This window comes from Chelonia mydas, chromosome 1 (genome assembly GCF_015237465.2).
Source record: "Chelonia mydas isolate rCheMyd1 chromosome 1, rCheMyd1.pri.v2, whole genome shotgun sequence".
In the NCBI taxonomy this organism is placed as follows: Eukaryota; Metazoa; Chordata; order Testudines; family Cheloniidae; genus Chelonia; species Chelonia mydas.
In genome coordinates this window covers 289767142-289786885 of record NC_057849.1, presented here as the reverse complement: position 1 = coordinate 289786885, position 19744 = coordinate 289767142, and the positions used below count along the sequence as shown (strand labels likewise).

Sequence of the window (19744 nt, the reverse complement as noted above, 5' to 3'; positions counted from 1 at the left end):
TGAGTTCTGATGCTATTAAAACTACCAGTGCTCTTGAAGCACAAAATAATGCACTTTCCCCACTCCTCCTGAGTATCCTTGGCACTTCAGATATTAATTGGTTTTGGAGGTGGGGGTCCAAGTGGACGTGGGACAGACAGGACAGACTGAAAAGTGTTTGCAGTGTGATGGCACCAGACAGTTATGGTTCCAATTCATGTGCTGTGAATTATGGGGCCCAATCCTGAACCTGAAAATATCTTGCGTTCCTCATACTTAGGAAGGAGGGTCCACACACAAGTCAAGGAAATTTTAACATTTATTAAAACTAGTATATTGAATGTGTAACTGATGTTTTTTAAAAAGGAAACAAACTAACAAAACATAAAGGGATTGAATCCCTGACCCAGGGCCAAATGTCAAGGTCTGCACCCTCCTCCTTGCCCTTCCCCTGACTGGGGGGTAGGGGAGAAGAACCACTGTGGAAAATTGTTCTTGGGGACAACCAGGGATGTCTCCTGCACAGGGTTTGAGGGTTTCACTTGGTGGGCTTCAGTTGATGGTGTTGTCCTGGGAGTCCTGCAAGCTTCTGCCAGCCACTCTGGGGGGTTGGGTCCTCCACCTCATCACCCTGGGTGGCAGCTGGAGGAGGAAGATATGGTGCTAGCTCCTGAAGAGGTGCAGTGGCCATGGCAGCAGACAGATTCTGAGCTCATTTGGCCACCAGTTCTATGAGCTGCTCCATTAGGACATGCTCCCATTCCCTGTGGCGTGCCTCCTTCTCCAGGAACTGGTTTATCAGTGTCTCTCCCTGCTGAAGAACCCAATATTCCTGTGTCCTGAGGAACTCAAACTGTTCCTGGTTCCTCTGGTCCATTCCAATGAGCACTGCAGGTCCTCCAGGGTCCTCCTCTGTCTGCCTTTGCTGTCTCTATAGTCCTGCTCCAGACTTCCTGGCAGAATGGTTTCACCGTCAGGAGTCAAAGGTCCTGCCAATTCAAAGACATGGGTAGCATTTTTTTTCTCCTTTGGACGAAGCTGAGAAATCCCCCCACATAACAAAACTTTGCTCCAGAAGGCCACAATATTGATGCTCCTCAGCATTGCAGCAATACGGGTGTTGGACTATCCTTGGTTCTCAAGCAACATTTTCAGCCCCCAGGGAAGGAGCAGAGGCTTCTAACAGTCAGATATACATATGAAAAATTTAAATTTTAAAAAACAATAGTATCTCAAGAGGGTGGAGTGGCAGTTCCTTCCTGGGGCTATGTTACCAGTTTGCCATTTCTTCTCCAAATGTTGGCCAGCCTTTGACGAACATAGTAGTTTTCAAAGTACCAGAATGGAAAAGAGAGTCCTGTGGGGGAGATTCAGCAATTTGTGCCTCACAGATGTTTCTGCAAATGATCACCCCCTACATATTGCTGAATGGAGGGGTTTAGTCAGCTAGGAAGGACCAAGCACATTTGCACTGCAATGTAATCGAGACCCAGCTGGAGTTTCTGCTACACCAGGAATTTGCTGAAATATGCTTACAGGACTGGGAGGCAATTAAACTGGAAATTGACTACAATCTCAACTAGTATATATGGCATTCCCATGGAAAGGGAGAAATGAACATGAAAGTCCTACCCCCATCACCAGAAAATCCTGCTCCTGTTCATGGTTAACAGTGGTGAAATGGACAGGGAAAGGGAGAAGCACTGGAACTTGATTGGGTTCCCTGAAGTTTCAGATCAGCACCACAAGCCCCTTACCTCTCCACAGCAAAGGGACATTTGCACTGGATTTATCCCACCTCCAGACGAGATTCTTCTCTCACCCCTACTTCCCCTGGATTGTGCAACAATGCTCAGTGTGGGGAGGCCAGACACCAGGTACAGGGACGGTAGCAATATCTGTAATCTTCCAAGTGAGAAGGACTGCTGTCATGAGCCTCAGACAAATGAAGGGTTCTTTTTCCCTTTGTGGACATAACATCTGCTCCACCTCCATGCTCTCCCCTTTTGTGCAGCTCCTGTTTGTAAAGGGATGGTAAGATGTAGTGGGAAGACGCTGTGTAGTTTTCCAAGGAACAAAAGTCAGTGGTTAGTAACTTTTACAATGAACTATACATTTTCTACAACTGTTCCATCGCCAGCCAGGGCCTTTTAGACCCCCCTTCTCCCTTCGTCCCATCTGTGACCCCTCCCAACTTTCCCTGCCTATGTGCTGGCTGCAAAACACACAGACAGAGCAGCACAATGATTGTTACTTAATAATCTGTTTTATAGCTTCCACCAAATGCAAAATAGTGGTCATGGCAATTCAATAAAATCATCAATTTATAGCCATGACTTGCTCAGGACCATTCTGGGGTAGAGCTCAGGGGGGCTGAGCTTAAAATCAGGAATGTCACATCAGAACAAGAGGTGGGGTCCACTGTTACCTACCAGCCTTGGATTCTGGTTTCTGCTGTGGTTTGGGATACTCCTCAGGTTGTTCACAGGGGCTTCCTCAACCAAGTCCTTCGGGTGGGAGGTACAAAATATTCTTCTTCCTCTGGGTCTTCTGGGGCATCTTCTGCGGTCCCCGCTGCCTCCTTGCTCTGGCCCATATTGGTATCCCATGGGACGACGCGGGTAGGGCTAAGCAGGGGGTCTTGAGCCACTTCAGGTTCATGAGCACACAGTCAAGCTCGTAGTAGAAGGAGTGTATATGGCAATCCCTCCTGGAGCGACTGTTGGAGTCTTTTCCCCTGTTGTACAGGAGTCTCAGGCTCTTGATGTGTTCCTGGTACTGGGCCAGAATCCACTTCAGCCTCCATGAAGTTTCCCAGTACAGCTGAAAGCGCCTGCCGCTCCAGGAGAAGCTGTGGAGGAAAGCGTACTCCAATCACATGTTGATCAGCACTCGAGTGTGGTTGGTGGACTGGGCAGCTGCTCTTGGAGCAGGATCCATGTTCACCTGTATTGAGCTGTAAAGTGTGCAGTGGAAAAATGTTCTGATGTGGTAAGCCCAGCTCACTATTACTGGTGACAATGCAGTGGGGCAGGAACCTTTATAGATGGCATAAAGGTCAGGCAGAAAAGGGTTTAATACATTGTGGAAATAGGTCGGGGAGGAGAATTCAAACTCAAGACCTGGTAGGAGCCCCTCGCACCATCCACACAGCACAGTGGCATGGGTACAGGGCCATGCCACAGGCTCAGGTGTGCACTTACCCACATACCTCAGGTGTGCTGGCTTACTTGCCCTCTACTTTCCTTCAGACATATGCTTCAGGGCTTTAGATGTGGACAATATGGGGGTTATGACACAACCATGTGCATGGACACATACAATTGCTCATGTAGCGGTACCCTCAGGCATTGACAGCAGACTCTGTAACCGAGTGTGTTGCCATATAATGCAGCAGGTGAACAAAGACAAAGATAAATCAAGTGTGATTGTGAGATGTATGTAATTATGACTGCATTCATCCTGGCATGCACTTTTAGGGGGGTCTGTTACTATTGGAATCTCACAGAGATAGTTTGCCAGTATATGTCCAGCACTGCATGGACCCCGTAGGGTCTGTTCTCAGGGGCTGGCCCATGATCAGCTATTGATGTTTCACTTGGAAGCTTTCTTTCACCTGAATTTGGCTAGGTCCTCTAGGAAGATTTTGCACAGCCCTATTTGTGTCACCTGCGGAATATTATACAAATTAGTAACCAGTGACACTGAAGTGGCTTGGAGGTCTGGTTCAGTGTTGAAAAGAATGTATGAATTTGTTTCTCTCTACTTTATCTAGGTATTTCCTATCGTTGTAGTATCTGAACACCACATGGTTATTCCTTATCTGAAATTTACTCATGCTCATCCAATGTGGAATCCGACTGACAGCTCTTGAGCTATTTCAGCAACCGAGCACTGGAAATCAAAAAAGACAAGCAGGGCTGTGTAAGATAGTTTGATAAATGATCGTGAGCTGTACGGACCACAGGTAAAGGTGGGGATTATTGGAGGTATCTCAATAAACTGGGATCTATGCCATGAATTAGGAACCGGAAGATTCTCCTTTATAGACAGGGTTGCCTTTTTCAGAGTATTTTATCATATTTGCCATAAATTATAATATGCTACTTTGTGTGTTAATTAGCTGTACTAAAATTAGCATTTTTAATTTGTTAATCTGCTTCCTAAACTCTGAAATGCCACTCACTTCCTCATGTCTTGGATCACATAATTAAATTTGCATGAGAGCCAAATTTACTTGTCTCTTGTTGAAACACTGAAGGTTTGTCTGCTCCAGAAACATGGAATATTTTTATTTGTGTGTTGACAATAAAATATTCATTAATTTTAAGCAGGGTACCAAAGCAATACAAATGCTGCCATTATAACTATGATTGCCTAGTAACAGCATGTTCCTAAATGACAATGTGAAGTAACTGAATAATTATGACTGTGTTGCTGCCCACATTTTTTTTTTAAATGTAGTCCTCATCCCCAGGTGACCGTTGGCTGTAAAGTGAAAGCATTTGAGCTAAATATTATTCTACTCCATAAATTGTCAATGTAATCAGTCAGACCCACAGCAGTGTGTGATTAATCACATAATAATTGGATCATTCCTTCATTGTCAATATGTTACAAACTGCATGCTAGGAATTCAATAAGACCATCTACTAAATCCCAGTTTCTCTGGAGAAATTTCACATTTGACAATGAACACCACCACCACAACACTTGTTCTCTATTCTAATTAGAGATCTATATCTAGATCTTAAATGTTTACTACTTGTTTTATCTATGTTGGGGAAAAAAGCAAGCAATTAAATCTATTAGGGCCCTAATTCCACCCTTAGACAAACTTGCACAACCCTCACTGACTTCAGTAGGAATTGATCTGTAAGGACAGAATTTGGCTCAAAACAACATAGCTCACAAAGATTAGAGTTTACAAAATATAGTGATCAAATTTCTCACATTGAGCCTTTGATTCATCTGCAAACCTCAGCCCATGCTTACAAAATTTGAAGTACACGAGGTAAGGTGGTTTGTGATAGTATATCTGTATCAAATGGCAAAATCTGTGCGACAGAGGTTGGAGTTTGAAACCAAGTTCTTAATTTCTTTGACAAAGGATTTGCAGACCTCCACTTTTATAATTTACTATTTTTGTGTTAGTATGTTCCATTGTTATGGAACCTTCTTTGTACTTAAGAATAGTTGAGTGGTCCGAGTATTTAGGTAGCCAACACTGGATTCTAAAATATTTTAATAAAAGCAGGATCAATTTTGCACCTCTTAAAAAATAAGATTTATTTTCAGTTAAACTCAGGTGGGATGAGTTCAGTGAAGGTGTAATGGAGTGTTCACCTCATATTGGGCCAAATCCAGGGATCTTTATTTAGGCCCCAATCTTGAAAATTACAACATGTGGCAGACCCCTATATCCACATGAAGCCTCACTGATTTCAACTGGGATTGTTTACACAGAGGAACTCAAGGGACTGGGCCTTAGTTTTTAACTCCAGGCAAATCTCTGTCAAGACATGATATTAGTAGACATTTATAGCTGAGATTTGGACAACCAATTCCCATTAGAAATGAATGAGAATTGGGTGTCCAAATCCTCTAACTGGCTTTGAAAAATCTCATCCTATGTCTGTGTGTGTGCACATGCCTCTGCATAGAAATACACTGACCAGCGCATACACACATGCGCGTTGCTGGTAGGTACACCTGCAACATGGAGACTGAATGGCCATCATTCCCAAAATGGGGAAGGAGGAAGAGGACTGACCATTTAAAAAAAAGAGCTCAGCCTAAGTCCCTCATCTAGCTCATTGAGACTATTATATACTTCCATAAATCAAAAATAAAGGTTTGCTGTTTTAATCTCCATTGATTTTAACTAGGGCTGTCAAATTGCAGTTAACTCAAAAAAAATTAATTGTGATTAATCGCACTGTTAAATTTCAATTGGTATTCTATTGTTTATTAAATAATTTTGGATGTTTTTCTACATTTTCAAATATATTGATTTCAATTACAACTTAGAATACAAATTGAACAGTGCTCACTTTACTTTTTTTATTACAGATATTTGCACGGTAAAAATGATAAGTTTTTTTCAATTCATCTCATACAAGTATTGTAGTGCAATCTATTGTGAAAGTGCAACTTACAAATGAATTTTTTTTGCTACATAACTGCACTCAAAAACAAAACAACATCAAACTTTAGAGTCTACAAGTCCACTCAGTCCTACTTCTTTTTCAGCCAATCACTAAGACAAACAAGTTTGTTTACATTTATGGGAGATAATGCTGCCCACTTCTTAATTACAATGTCACCTGAAAGTTAAAACAGGCATTCGCATGGCACTGTTGTAGTTGGCGTTGCAAGACCTTTACATGCCAGATGCGCTCAAGTTTCATATGCTTCTTCATGCTTTGGCCATTGTTTCAGAGGACATGCTTCCATGCTGATGACGCTTGTTAAAAAAAATAATGCATTAATTAAATTTGTGACTGAACTCCATGGGGGAGAATTGTATGTCTCCTGCTCTGTGGTTTTACCCACATTCTGCCTTATATTTCATGATATAGTAGTCTTATCTGATGACCCAGTACATGTTCGTTTTAAGAACACTTTCACTGCAAATTTGACAAAATGCAAAGAAGCTATCAATGTGAAATTTCTGAAGATAGCTACAGCACTTGACCCAAGATTTAAGAATCTGAAGTGCCTTCCAAAATCTGAGAGGGATGAGGCATGGAGCATGCTTTCAGAAGTCTTAAAAGAGAAGCACTCTGCTGCAGAAACTACACAACCCAAACCAACAAAAAAAGAACATCAGCCTTCTGCTGGTGGCATCTGACTCAGATGATGAAAATGGACATGCGATGGTCTGCACTGCTCAGGACTGTTATCAAGCAGAACCTGTCATCAGCATGGACGCATGTCCTCTGGAATGGTGGTTGAAACATCAAGGGATATATGAATCGTTAGCGCATCTGGCATGTAAATATCTTGTGATGCTGGCTACAACAATGCCATGCAAACACCTGTTCTCACTTTCAGTGACATCGTAAACAAGAAGCAGGCAGCATTATCTTCTGCAAATGTAAACAAACTTGTTTGTCTGAGCAATTGGCTGAACAAGAAATAGGACTGATTGGACTTGTAGGCTGTAAAGTTTTACATTGTTTTATTTTTGAATGCAGGTTTATTTTGTACATAATTCTACATTTGTAAGTTCAACTTTTTCATGAAAAAGAGATTGCACTGGAGTACTTGTATTAGGTGAATAGAAAAATACTATTTCTTTTGTTTTTTTACAGTGCAAATATTTGTATTCAATAAATAAAGATAAAATGAGCACTGTACGCTTTGTATTCTGTGTTGTAATTGAAATCAATATATTTGAAAATGTAGAAAACATCCAAAAATATTTAAGTAAATGGTATTCTATTATTATTTAATAGCGCAATTAATCACAGTTAATTTTTTAATCACATGATTAATCACAATTGATTTTTTTAATCGCTTGACAGCCATAATTTTAACCCATTTCCTCATATGAAAAAGTCCAAAAGATTTGCAAAAAAAAAAGTTATAGAAATCTATTCTCAAGCCTAACTCTGTTTAAAACAAAGATTTTTCTCCGAGACTATCTGAACACTCTCACTGCATTTATGTCACTGAGCTGTTAACATCACAACTGTCACTTTGCTGGAGGATCTAAAAGACTAGCAGAAGGTGCTAACTGAAGCAGCCAGAAGATAGGAGAGATGCTGGCACAATTAATTGAAGTATCCAGAATTGATGAGAGCTGTCAAGAGCTCTCTATGAGAAAGGCTACCAAGGGAGACTAATAAAGTGACTGGAAGAGATTAAGGACATTTTGGGATCTCAGGAAAATGGCTGGAAGCAATGAGAAACAGTGGGAGGGCACAGTGTGGCATGCGGAAGAGCAAAAAAATACTCATAAACCCAATTATGAATTCAAGAGTGATTAGGGCACTAGAAGGGATTAAAAAAAATCCAGAGTAAATACCTCTCACCGCTTATCAGTGATCAAGCCACTGCTAGCTTGTTAAGATAGAATCAGCATTCTTAGCTTTGTTATACAATATTCCATGTGTTTCCCTTATGTCTAATCAAAACTGTACTAGTAGAGTGATTGCTTTTTTTTCCCCTTTTCTTTTTAGCTGAACCTTTGAGACGTATTAAAATAAACCTTGCCAGTTTTATTTCTAATAATACCATGCTGAGCATATCCTTAAACTGAATCTAACAAGCTGAGATTTTACTGGAAAATGTACTTGGCTGAGTAAAGAAATAAATACTGTATATTTTATAAAAAAGGAATTTAAAATGGAAATATGGGCAACTTGTGTAGCATTATCACACAGCGAGACTTACCAAAGACACTAATCCTTTGGATGAGCACAAAAAAACCGTTAGCACATTCACTGGGGGTCTGAAGATTGATTATGTGTCCTAGTTCCAATGTACTACTGGTGCTGAGAAAGTCTTTTTAAACTGCTGATTTCATAGTCTATGAAGGCTCTGAAGAGAAGAGGCATTGACTATGATCTAGATGCAAGAATGAAAGGTTCAGAAACCACCTTGAGAACATAAACGTTTCTACTTCTCCCTGGCTCTGCAAGGAATTGCAGGCACAAGAAGTTGCAAACTTCTTGATTGATAAGTAGCTCTAGCAATATACTTCCAAGCTTTGCAACAAATATTAAAGATCTATGAAACTAGAGGTCCACACTATTCGATGAATTTTATCATTGTTAATAAGTTATGCATTAAAAACGTCCCCATTATTTGCCCAGCTTAAAGTTCACGGGGGAGAACCTCAGTGTTGTGAGTAGTCCGTGTAAATTGTCTATGTGGCCAACAGAGTTATGACAATTTACAGCAGCTGAGGATCTGCCCCCTAAGTTATATTTCTTGCGTAATTTGACAAATACTGTCTATTTTTAATAAAATATTGACTTTTTCCTATTCATTCTAAACACTGGTGTAACTGACAACATTTGGATTTTTTATTTGTTTTGCCTTTAGATTGAATGACAGTGTTAGATTTGCTATGGCAATCTCTTATTAGATTCTGTAGGCATCATTTTAACAATATTGCAGTTAACTTGTTAGATCAACATTCTGATTAGATTTTGTGATTGTAATTACATCCAGAGAAAACAAAGAAAATGAAAGGTACAACATTGAGCTGGAAAAGGAGCTATCCATCAAACTAAAATCTTCCAGGCAACCAGTATCTCTATTTGTACACCTTGAAATGAACTATGGCATAAAAAGTGTTATACTATTCAGTGTCCTACTGATACAATTTTAAAGTCTCTCAATTAATAACAGAAAATGATGTTCTAGTTGTGTTCTGACTTTCCATTTCTGAATGTTACTTGTGCCTTTAAGACTCTCCCTCCTAAAACCTAAACACCAGATTTTCAAAAGGTGCTTAGCACTCATTGTTAGGATCAGATTTTCAAAAAAAGTCCTGCTCCCATTTAGGCACCTACAGGTATGTGTCCACTGCAAGTGAAAAGTGTGATTGTAGCCTGGGTAGACATACCCCCATCCTATCTTTAAACAGTAGAAGTGCAGACATTATGGTAGAGACTTCAGCACAGGCTAGCAACTTCAGTATGTACCCAGGAACCCTGGAAGGCTTGTAGCCCAGATTTTTGCCTAGGTCATCTGTGGGATTTGATCCCAGGGTCTTCATTTCCAAAGCAGAGGCCACCACCATTTAAGCTAAAGGAGTAGTTTCATTAGCTGGTAGTAGGTAGTAGGCTGTTAGCATGTGACAGACCAGCCCCTAAAGGGGAATGAGATACACACGGTCAGGCAGCGGCACAGACAGCTGCAGCGGCACAGGAGCTAGCAAACAGGGGAGTTTGAGTGGGAGTTTGTCTTGTGGTGCTTGTTGTTTGCTGTGGGTGGTGGTGTTTTGGTGTGGTTTGTGTTTCCCAGATTAACAGGATTTAGGTGGCAAGGCTATGACAGAGACAGAGGTAGCAGTGGGAGTGACCCATGTAGCGGAAGACACAATGAGGATGACTGGATGTGGAAGCTGCGGTATGTATATGGTCCTGGAGGGGGCACCTGGTAAGAGTTTTGTCTGCATGAAGTGCCATCTGATAGAGCTGATGGAGGAAAAGATCCGAGGTTTGGAGATGCAGGTGGAAAGTCTGGTAGAGTTTAGGAAGGGGTTTGAGCAGATTATGGAGCAAAGACATGAGGTATCTGAAGGGAAAAGCTCAGACTTGCAGATGGAAGCAGGACTGGGGAATTCTGAGGGGAGACTGGGTGAGGAAAGTGGTCAGTGGAAGCATGTGACTAAAAGGACCAAGGCTAGTGAAGGAGAAATAGAGCTTAAGAATAGGTATGCAGAGTTGGAAAATGAAGAAGGGGCTCAGCAGGTAGTCACTGAAGGTGGAAGGGCAAGGAAGAAGAGAAGAGCAGCTAGTCCTATAGGAAAAGGGAAAGAGTTCATGGAGATTACACCAAATATGAGCCCCAGGAGGATACAGGATGGGTTAAAGAGGATTACAAAGGAGAATAGGAATGGAAAGAACTTGCAGCCAGAGGGAACAGGGGATAGACTGGAGAATAGCACCATCACCAGAAAAACGCATGTCTATGTGATTGGGGACTCTTTACTGAGAGGAATAGATAGGCCTGTAACCAGAGCTGATCCAGAGAATAGGAGGGTGTGCTGTCTTCCAGGTGCTAAGATATGGGATGTAGACCTGAGGTTGAAAAGGATTCTAAAGGGAGCGGGAAAGAATCCCCTAATTATCCTTCATGTGGGAACAAATGATACGGCTAGATTCTCGCTGGAAAGTATTAAGGGAGACTATGCTAGGCTGGGGAAGACGCTTAAGGAAATTGAGGCTCAGGTGATCTTTAGTGGGATTCTGCCTGTTCCTAGAGAAGGGCAACAAAGGTGTGACAAGATTATCACTATCAACAGATGGCTTAGGCAGTGGTGCTATAAGGAGGGCTTTGGGATGTATGGCCACTGGGAGGCATTCATGGATAGAGGACAGTTCTCTTGGGATGGACTTCATCTGAGTAGGGAAGGAAATAGACTTTTAGGATGGAGGCTGGCACAACTGATTAAGAGAGCTTTAAACTAGGAATTAGGGGGAGATGGTTGGGAGATGTCCAGGTAATCTCCACGCCAGAATTTAGCATTGAAAGGAAAGAAAATGAAGTAAGAGTGGATACAGCCATGGGCAGGAGGAAGGCCAGTGTAGATACAAGTCTAATAGGTTATACTGGTAGTAAAATGACTGTGCCTAATAGGGTACAGAATGTGAGTGAGGCCAAACAGCAAAAATTAAGATGTTTGTACACTAATGCGAGCAGCCTAGGTAACAAAATGGAGGAACTAGAGCTACTGGTGCAGGAAGTGAAACCAGATATTATAGGGATAATAGAAACATGGTGGAATAGTAGTCATGACTGGACTACAGGTATTGAAGGATATGTATTGTTTAGGAAAGACCGAAATAAAGGTAAAGGTGGTGGAGTAGCACTGTATATCAATGATGAGATAGAATGTAAAGAAATAAGAAGCGATGAAATGGCTATGACTGAGTCCGTCTGGGCAAAAATTAAATTGGGGAAGAAAACTATTAGAGCCTCCCCTGGGATAGTGCTTGGGGTGTGCTATAGACCGCCGGGATCTAATTTGGATATGGATAGAGCCCTTTTTAATGTTTTTAATAAAGTAAATACTAATGGAAACTGTGTGATCATGGGAGACTTTAACTTCCCAGATATAGACTGGAGGACGAGTGCTAGTGATAATAATAGGGCTCAGATTTTCCTAGATGCGATAGCTGATGGATTCCTTCAGCAAGTAGTTGCTGAACCGACTAGAGGGGATGCCATTTTAGATTTGGTTTTGGTGAGTAGTGAGGACTTCATAGAAGAAATGGTTGTAGGGGATAATCTTGGCTCAAGTGATCATGGGTGAATTCAGTTCAAACTGAATGGAAGGATTAATAAAAATAAATCTGCAGCTAGGGTTTTTGATTTCAAAAGGGCTGACTTTCAAAAATTAAGGAAATTAGTTAGGGAAGTGGATTGGACTGAAGAATTTATGGATCTAAAGGTAGAGGAGGCCTGGGATAATTTTAAATCAAAGCTGCAGAAGCTATTGGAAACCTGCATCCCAAGTAAGGGGAAAAAATTCATAGGCAGGAGTTGTAGACCAAGCTGGATGAGCAAGCATCTCAGAGAGGTGATTAAGAAAAAGCAGAAAGCATATAGGGAGTGGAAGAAGGGAGGGATCAGCAAGGAAAGCTACCTTATTGAGGTCAGAACATGTAGGGATAAAGTGAGACAGGCTAAAAGTCAAGTAGAGTTGGACGTTGCAAAGGGAATTAAAACCAATAGTAAAAGGTTCTATAGTCATATAAATAAGAAGAAAACAAAGAAAGAAGAAGTAGGACCGCTAAACACTGAGGATGGAGTGGAGGTCAAGGATAATCTAGGCATGGCCCAATATCTAAACAAATACTTTGCCTCAGTCTTTAATAAGACTAAAGGGATCTTAGGGATAATGGTAGCATGACAAATGGGAATGAGGATATGGAGGTAGACATTACCATATTTGAGGTAGAAGCGAAACTCAAACAGCTTAATGGGACTAAATCGGGGGGGCCAGATAATCTTCATCCAAGAATATTAAAGGAATTGGCACAGGAAATTGCAAGCCCATTAGCAAGAATTTAATGAATCTGTAAATTCAGGGGTTGTACCGTATGATTGGAGAATTGCTAACATAGTTCCTATTTTTAAGAAAGGGAAAAAAAGTGATCCGGGTAATTATAGGCCTGTTAGTTTGACATCTGTAGTATGCAAGGTCTTGGAAAAAATTTTGAAGGAGAAGGTAGTTAAGGACATTGAAGTCAATGGTAAATGGGACAAAATACAACATGGTTTTACAAAAGGTAGATCGTGCCAAACCAACCTGATCTCCTTTTTTGAGAAAGTAACAGATTTTTTAGACAAAGGAAACGCAGTGGATCTAATTTACCTAGATTTTAGTAAGGCATTTGATACCGTGCCACATGGGGAATTATTAGTTAAATTGGATAAGATGGGGATCAATGGGAAAATTGAAAGGTGGATAAGAAATTGGTTAAAGGGGAGACTACAACGGGTCCTACTGAAAGGTGAACTGTCAGGCTGGAGGGAGGTTACCAGTGGAGTTCCTCAAGGATCGGTTTTGGGACCAATCTTATTTAATCTTTTTATTACTGACCTTGGCACAAAAAGTGGGAGTGTGCTAATAAAATTTGCGGATGATACAAAGCTGGGAGGTATTGCCAATTTAGAGAAGGATAGGGATACCCTACAGGAGGATCTGCATGACCTTGTAAACTGGAGTAATAATAATAGGATGAAATTTAATAGTGAGAAGTGTAAGGACATGCATTTAGGGATTAATAACAAGAATTTTAGTTATAAACTAGGGACGCATCAATTAGAAGTAACGGAGGAGGAAAAGGACCTTGGAGTATTGGTTGATCATAGGATGACTATGAGCCGCCAATGTGATATGGCTGTGAAAAAAGCTACGGTCTTGGGATGCATCAGGAGAGGTATTTCCAGTAGGGATAAGGAGGTTTTAGTACCGTTATACAAGGCACTGGTGAGACTTCACCTGGAATACTGTGTGCAGTTCTGGTCTCCCATGTTTAAGAAGGATGAATTCAAACTGGAACAGGTACAGAGAAGGGCTACTAGGATGATCCGAGGAATGGAAAACTTGTCTTATGAAAGGAGACTCAGGGAGCTTGGCTTGTTTAGCCTAACTAAAAAAGGTTGAGGGAAGATATGATTGCTCTCTATAAATATATCAGAGGGATAAATACCGGAGAGGGAGAGGAATTATTTAAGCTCAGTACCAATGTGGACACAAGAACAAATGGATATAAACTGGCCACTAGGAAATTTAGACTAGAAATTAGATGAAGGTTTTTAACTATCAGAGGAGTGAAGTTTTGGAATAGCCTTCCGAGGGAAGCAGTGGGGGCAAAAGATCTATCTGGCTTTAAGATTAAACTCGATAAGTTTATGGAGGAGATGGTATGATGGGATAACATGGTTCTGGTAATTAAATATTCATGGCAAATAGACCCAATGGCCTGTGATGGGCTATTAGATGGGGTGAGATCCGAGTTACCCAGGAAATAATTTTCTGTAGTATCTGGCTGATGAATCTTGCCCATATGCTCAGGGTATAGCTGATCGCCATATTTGGGGTTGGGAAGGAATTTTCCTCCAGGGCAGATTGGAAGAGGCCCTGGAGGTTTTTCGCCTTCCTCTGTAGCATGGGGCACGGGTCACTTGCTGGAGGATTCTCTGCTCCTTGAAGTCTTTAAACTACGATTTGAGGACTTCAATAGCACAGATATAGGTGTGAGGTTTTTTTTTTTTGTAGGAGTGGTGGGTGAAATTCTGTGGCCTGCGTTGTGCAGGAGGTCAGACTAGATGATCATAATGGTCCCTTCTGACCTAAATATCTATGAATCTGTGTTTCAGTGAACTTCTTTAGTTCAGTTCTATGGCAGAGGAAAAGATAGACACATTTCCAGAAAAACTGGATTTTTGCATGCCTGAGGAGGATCTGAACAGAAGCTGATGTAAATGAGTTTTGTGGACAAATTTGGTGACACAAAAATCACTTACAGGAATTATGTGAACAGTGACGCTAAATCCATAGAGTCCAGACTGTGAATATTTTGGAAAGACAGAAAAGAACTGCCATTTGATGAAATTTCAAGTTAGAACAGAGTGACCATAAGTTGATGCCAGATGGCCACAATACTTCACATTTATCAGCATTAGTTTAAACCAGTTCCGAGATATGCAGGTTTTTAATCTCAGACAGGCAACTTGACAGAGATTGATGCATCCATTTGAGAAGAATAAGAATATAAATCTGTCTTACTGTGAGGAGAATGCAGGCAGCAGATAGGGATGAAGCAGTGGACATAATCTACACAGGCTTCAAAGAGACAATCGACACAGTCTTGTGCAATAATACATCTTCAGGTTAGCAAGTAACGCACAGAAGACACCATACCCTTCAGTCTGTCAGAGCTTCCATATGGGATCCTGAACTCTGAAGTGGAGCACATATATTCTTCCCCACTACTTTTCTTTTCATCCCTCTTGTCCTTTAGCCCCTTGTTCCCTCTCTTTTACAAATTATCTTCCTTTTACATCTGCCCTGTACTACAAATGTCCTTCCTTCTTTATTCCCACTTGACTTCTCCTCTTCCTTCCAGTTCTCTGTCCCCTCCTACTTGTGGTATGGGAGCCAGTGCTTAAAATGCTCTAAAACACAGTGTGTATAGAAATGGGGAGGGGGGTCTATCATCACCCCCATATCTGCTCATTGCTGCAGCTACGCATTCATTGTCTCCTTCAGCACCCAGTCCATTCTGCCCCCTCCCAACCTCCACTTTGCACCTGCATTCTTCAGTCCCCTCTCCCATATCTGAGGGGTGTATAGCAGTGGAGTCTTCTCTTCCCCCTTGCCAGGACAGGTATTTCAGGGAGTGGGAGGGGAGGGGAGGAGCCATCCATGTTGCTCACAGGAAGGGAGGGGGAGGAGAGAACAAAGCTGCCATGCTCTTTCTGCTCCTTCCTGAGACTGGAATTGGAGTCTGAGGGGAGGAGAGAGCTCAGCTTGCTTCCTGCAGCAACCCTGAAGATCTGTTCTTCATAGTGTTCTTAGAGGAAAAAATGAACAAAGGATTAATTGAAATGGTTACCTGAAACAGATTTATAAATTGACTAGAAATGAAGGTCACAAATGGCTGCAGCTGTAGTTATGCAGCTGGGTTATACAAAATCAGCTCTGGAGCCTACTTTTTAAGATTATGTGTTTATAGATTATCACTGATGTGCTCCAAATGCGCCCCTCCCCCCAAGATAGTGGCATTTGATGCAGAGAAAGTAAGAGTCATTGAGGCCACAGAGCAGCAGCAGAGACTCCACAGCTGCAAATATACTAAGGAGGCTTCAGTAGGCCCCACCACTGAATAGTGAGCAATAGTGGATTTATTGGCCCCAGTCCTATTCCCCCCTCCAAACCTGGCTTTACACTCAGAACATGTGTAGGGTCAGAATACACACCCTGTATTCCTCACAGTTGCACTATACTGCAAAACCTTCACTCAGACCTTGGCAACATTAATACATTTCTGTAGAGTATCGGTGTTATGGCAAAGTGCATGAAATGTTACTTTAGTACTGGGAAGTATGAAGTCATTGTTAGGCATTGATGAGGTACTGTGTCACAGAATGCCAAGGGAGGGGTGATGGAGACCTGTAGGAATTAATTTTTATATAAATGTGAAATATTTTGGCTTTGATTATGTTAAAATGATATTTTTCTTTCCTGGCACTCTGATTTTATTAGGCAAAATCATTTCTGGAGCTCCCAGAAAAGAGGGTGATTGAATCCTCTGTTATTTGGGGAGCTTACAGCTGGCAATTGTCATTCTCATGTTTTAGGTGCTTTGTAATTTTAGTTGTAAAATGTCCTTATATTAGTATTGTTACATTAATATTGTCAGCAATGTTTAGACTGCTTAGCTATCACAGTGATGCAACATGCCTTTATGAATCTTCTGTGGCCTTGAAAATATATAAAGATCTCTTTCCCTTTTTACAAATACTGGCATATGAGTACCAGCATTTGGCAAGGAAAAAAATTTGGCCTTTCCGGAAATAATGCATATGAACCTCACTATCAATCACCCTTTTATAATAATTAGTGCCAATATAGAATCTATTTTAAGAATGTCCCTTAATACATTAAACCTGCCCTTTGAAAAATGGTAATTGGTAAGTGAGATAAAATTCATATGAGTTTGCCCTTTCCACTCCTGTCTATCAGATAGTTGTCAAGAGTTTTATGTAATGGAATGAGCTTCGAGTTCCTCCGACAGACAGTATGATGACAAACAACTCACCACCTAAAATTGCTGTCCACAAGTGTATAACTAGTTATAGCCACAGTGACCTACTCTCTTATGCATTGTGGTCCAAGTTCCACTCTCATTTACACCAATGAAACTGTGTTGGGATTTCCAGAAATGTGAAAATGTCCAGAGATGTTTTCTTTGGTTGGTTTGAATGAAGAAGCAGTTAGACAATGAACATGTGCAACAAGAAAGTAAGAGAGCAATATATCAAAGATGGAATAAGGAAACTATAGATGAATTAAAGTCTCTGATGCGGCTCAGGAAGTCTGGATTTCAGTTATGAATAGAAAATTCAAATGTGGGTTCAGTTCACATAGGCACATCCATTTCAGAACAATATTTTCAATGGCACAGAAATATGATATTTATTGCAATGCTTATAATATCTTAAGTGAATAGATTATAACAAATGGTAGATACAGGGCCAAGTTCTGCTCTCAGTTACGTTGTTGTAAATCTGGAATAAGGAGGTGAGGGAAAATGGCAGATGGTGTGGGAAAATGCCATAGAGACACACACTCTTAATCTGAACACTGGGAGTTTCTCCATGGATTTATTGGAGTTACTCTGGATTAACAACAGTGTAACTGATAGAAGAATATGACCAATAATTCATAGAAAGGACCATTTGATCATTTAGTCTTACCTCCTGTATAACACAAGCTATGGAATTTCCCCAGAATAATTGTTAGAGCATATGCTGTAGAAAAAAAAATCCAATCTTGATTTTAAAATGGTCAGTGATGGAGAATCCAACATGCCCCTTGGTAAATTGTTCCAGTGTTAAGTACCCTCACTGTTAAAAATGTATGTTATTTCCAATCAGAATTTGTCTAACTTCAACTTCCAACCATTGGTTCATGTTATACCTTTGTCTGATAGATTGAAGAGCCCATTAAATATTTGTTCCCCATATAGGTACTTATAAACTGTAAGTCTGTCAATCTTCTCTTTGTTAAGCTAAATAGCTAGAGCTCCTTGAGTCTATCACTATAAGTAATGTTTTTTAAATCTTTAATAATTCGTGTGGCTTTTCTCAGAAGCGTCTTCAATTTATCAATATCCTGCTTGAATTGTTGACACAGGAACGGGACACAATAGTCCAGCAGTGGTCACACCAGTCCCAAATTCAGAGGTGAAATAACCTCTCTACTTCTACTCAAGATCCAGTTTATTCATCGAAGGATTGCATTGGCCCTTTTGACCACAGCATCATACTAGACCACTGGAAGATCATGTAAAAGTGCCATATTATTAACACAAACAAAGTAATGTATGCAGGATAGATTTAATGTGGTACATTTAATTGGGGACTTATTCTGATCCACATCTCTAGTAAACCTCTGTGTCCTTAAAAACCCAAACAATTTATAGTTTCTGCATTCCATGAGTGTTGTTAAAGTAATGTCATCCTTGGCTGAGTTGGGTTTTGTTTGCTTTAGCTGAGTAATAGGCTTTTTCTAGGAGATTATATTTTTAATATCCTTTATAAAAAAATCAAACATTGGAGAGGGATATGCTGGGTTTCTTTTAGAATAATTATGTTTTAATAGGAGACAAACCAGTGTACGAGTTGCTATCTTGTAGATCACTTGTGAGGAGACAGAGGGATACCCACAAGCCTGCTCACATGATCTACTTTTATGCCCAAATAAGAAGTAGGTACAGCACAGAAAGCAGACCTCATTACTACAGAGCAGATGGTTTTTGTAGAAGCTACACTAACGTGTGTGCTACTAAAATGTATGCTGCATATTCAATCTGTAATTATTCATAGAAAAATATATATGCTTCTCATTCCAGCATAGCTTTCTTATTACAGATTTCATAGCTTCATGTTCTACATTATAATTTCTGCCATATACAGCAACTACACTAAGGACTAAGGTGAGCGCCTCTTAATACCAGCTGTGTGAAGTGTTAACATTAGTGAAAAGTGCTGAGCATCTTTAGTTCTCACCAGATTTGCTTAGGGTACTCAGCATTTCATTGGACTGAGCCCTTGGATTAATGCCACAGTTCAGTGGACTGGGGTTATAAGCAACACCACTGAAGTAGCTTTAACAGGATATCAGACAAGATGGTGGAAATAAGGAGCACATAGACTGACTAGGAAGGCTGATGTGGAAGAAGAAACTATGAATGTTAAGCTCTGTACTTCAGATTAAAGAAACACTTAATTTTGCTCACTGAGCTGCATGAGGCCTCTGTAGCTAGTATCTTTTTGCACAGTTCTGGCCATTCTTGGAGTAAGCTGACACAACACCCAGTGACTTCAGATATTGACTTCATTGGGAGTTGCACATGCTTCGATGAGAGCTGCGTTTGACCCATTATGGATGCCTTGATTGTATACAAAGTTGGAGATTCAATATTTAGAATCAGTGCCCTCCCCCTCCCACAGAATTACTGTTTCCTTTTCTTAAATGGAGGTTATTCTCCCCCTCCCCCCCCCCCCATACTATGTATCATCTACACAATCCTGTGATGCCTGCATTTCAATAGATCCATTAAGTATGGACTCACACACCAAGTATTTGTGACATTTTAATACCAATTGGCTGTTTGACCATGTCCCTGTATAGTAATAAGTCCCAGCTGAACAACTGAGTTACGTAATTTGACAGTGAAGAAATCACTAGTGTCCTTTCATCCCACTGAACAACCCTGTAATGAATATGTAGGAAGGAGAAAGGTGCTGTTATCTAAAACTACAGCGAGAAAGGGCACTGATGTGC

The 19744-nt window shown here is 40.7% G+C and overlaps 1 long non-coding RNA gene across 2 annotated transcripts in view; it reads right to left on the bottom strand.

Annotated features, from left to right (window-relative positions):
- Positions 1-291: 291 nt before the first annotated feature.
- LOC122466197 overlaps positions 292-19744 on the bottom strand; it is a 32104-nt gene continuing 12651 nt past the window's right edge. Inside the window, exons 2-3 of one of the 2 annotated variants that reach the window (XR_006291542.1) lie at positions 2412-2830; positions 292-2034 (exon numbers count right to left, since the gene is read on the bottom strand). This is a non-coding gene — a long non-coding RNA (uncharacterized LOC122466197). The remainder of the gene's footprint in view (positions 2035-2411; positions 2831-19744) is intronic. The other variant, XR_006291541.1, reaches the window with a different exon arrangement.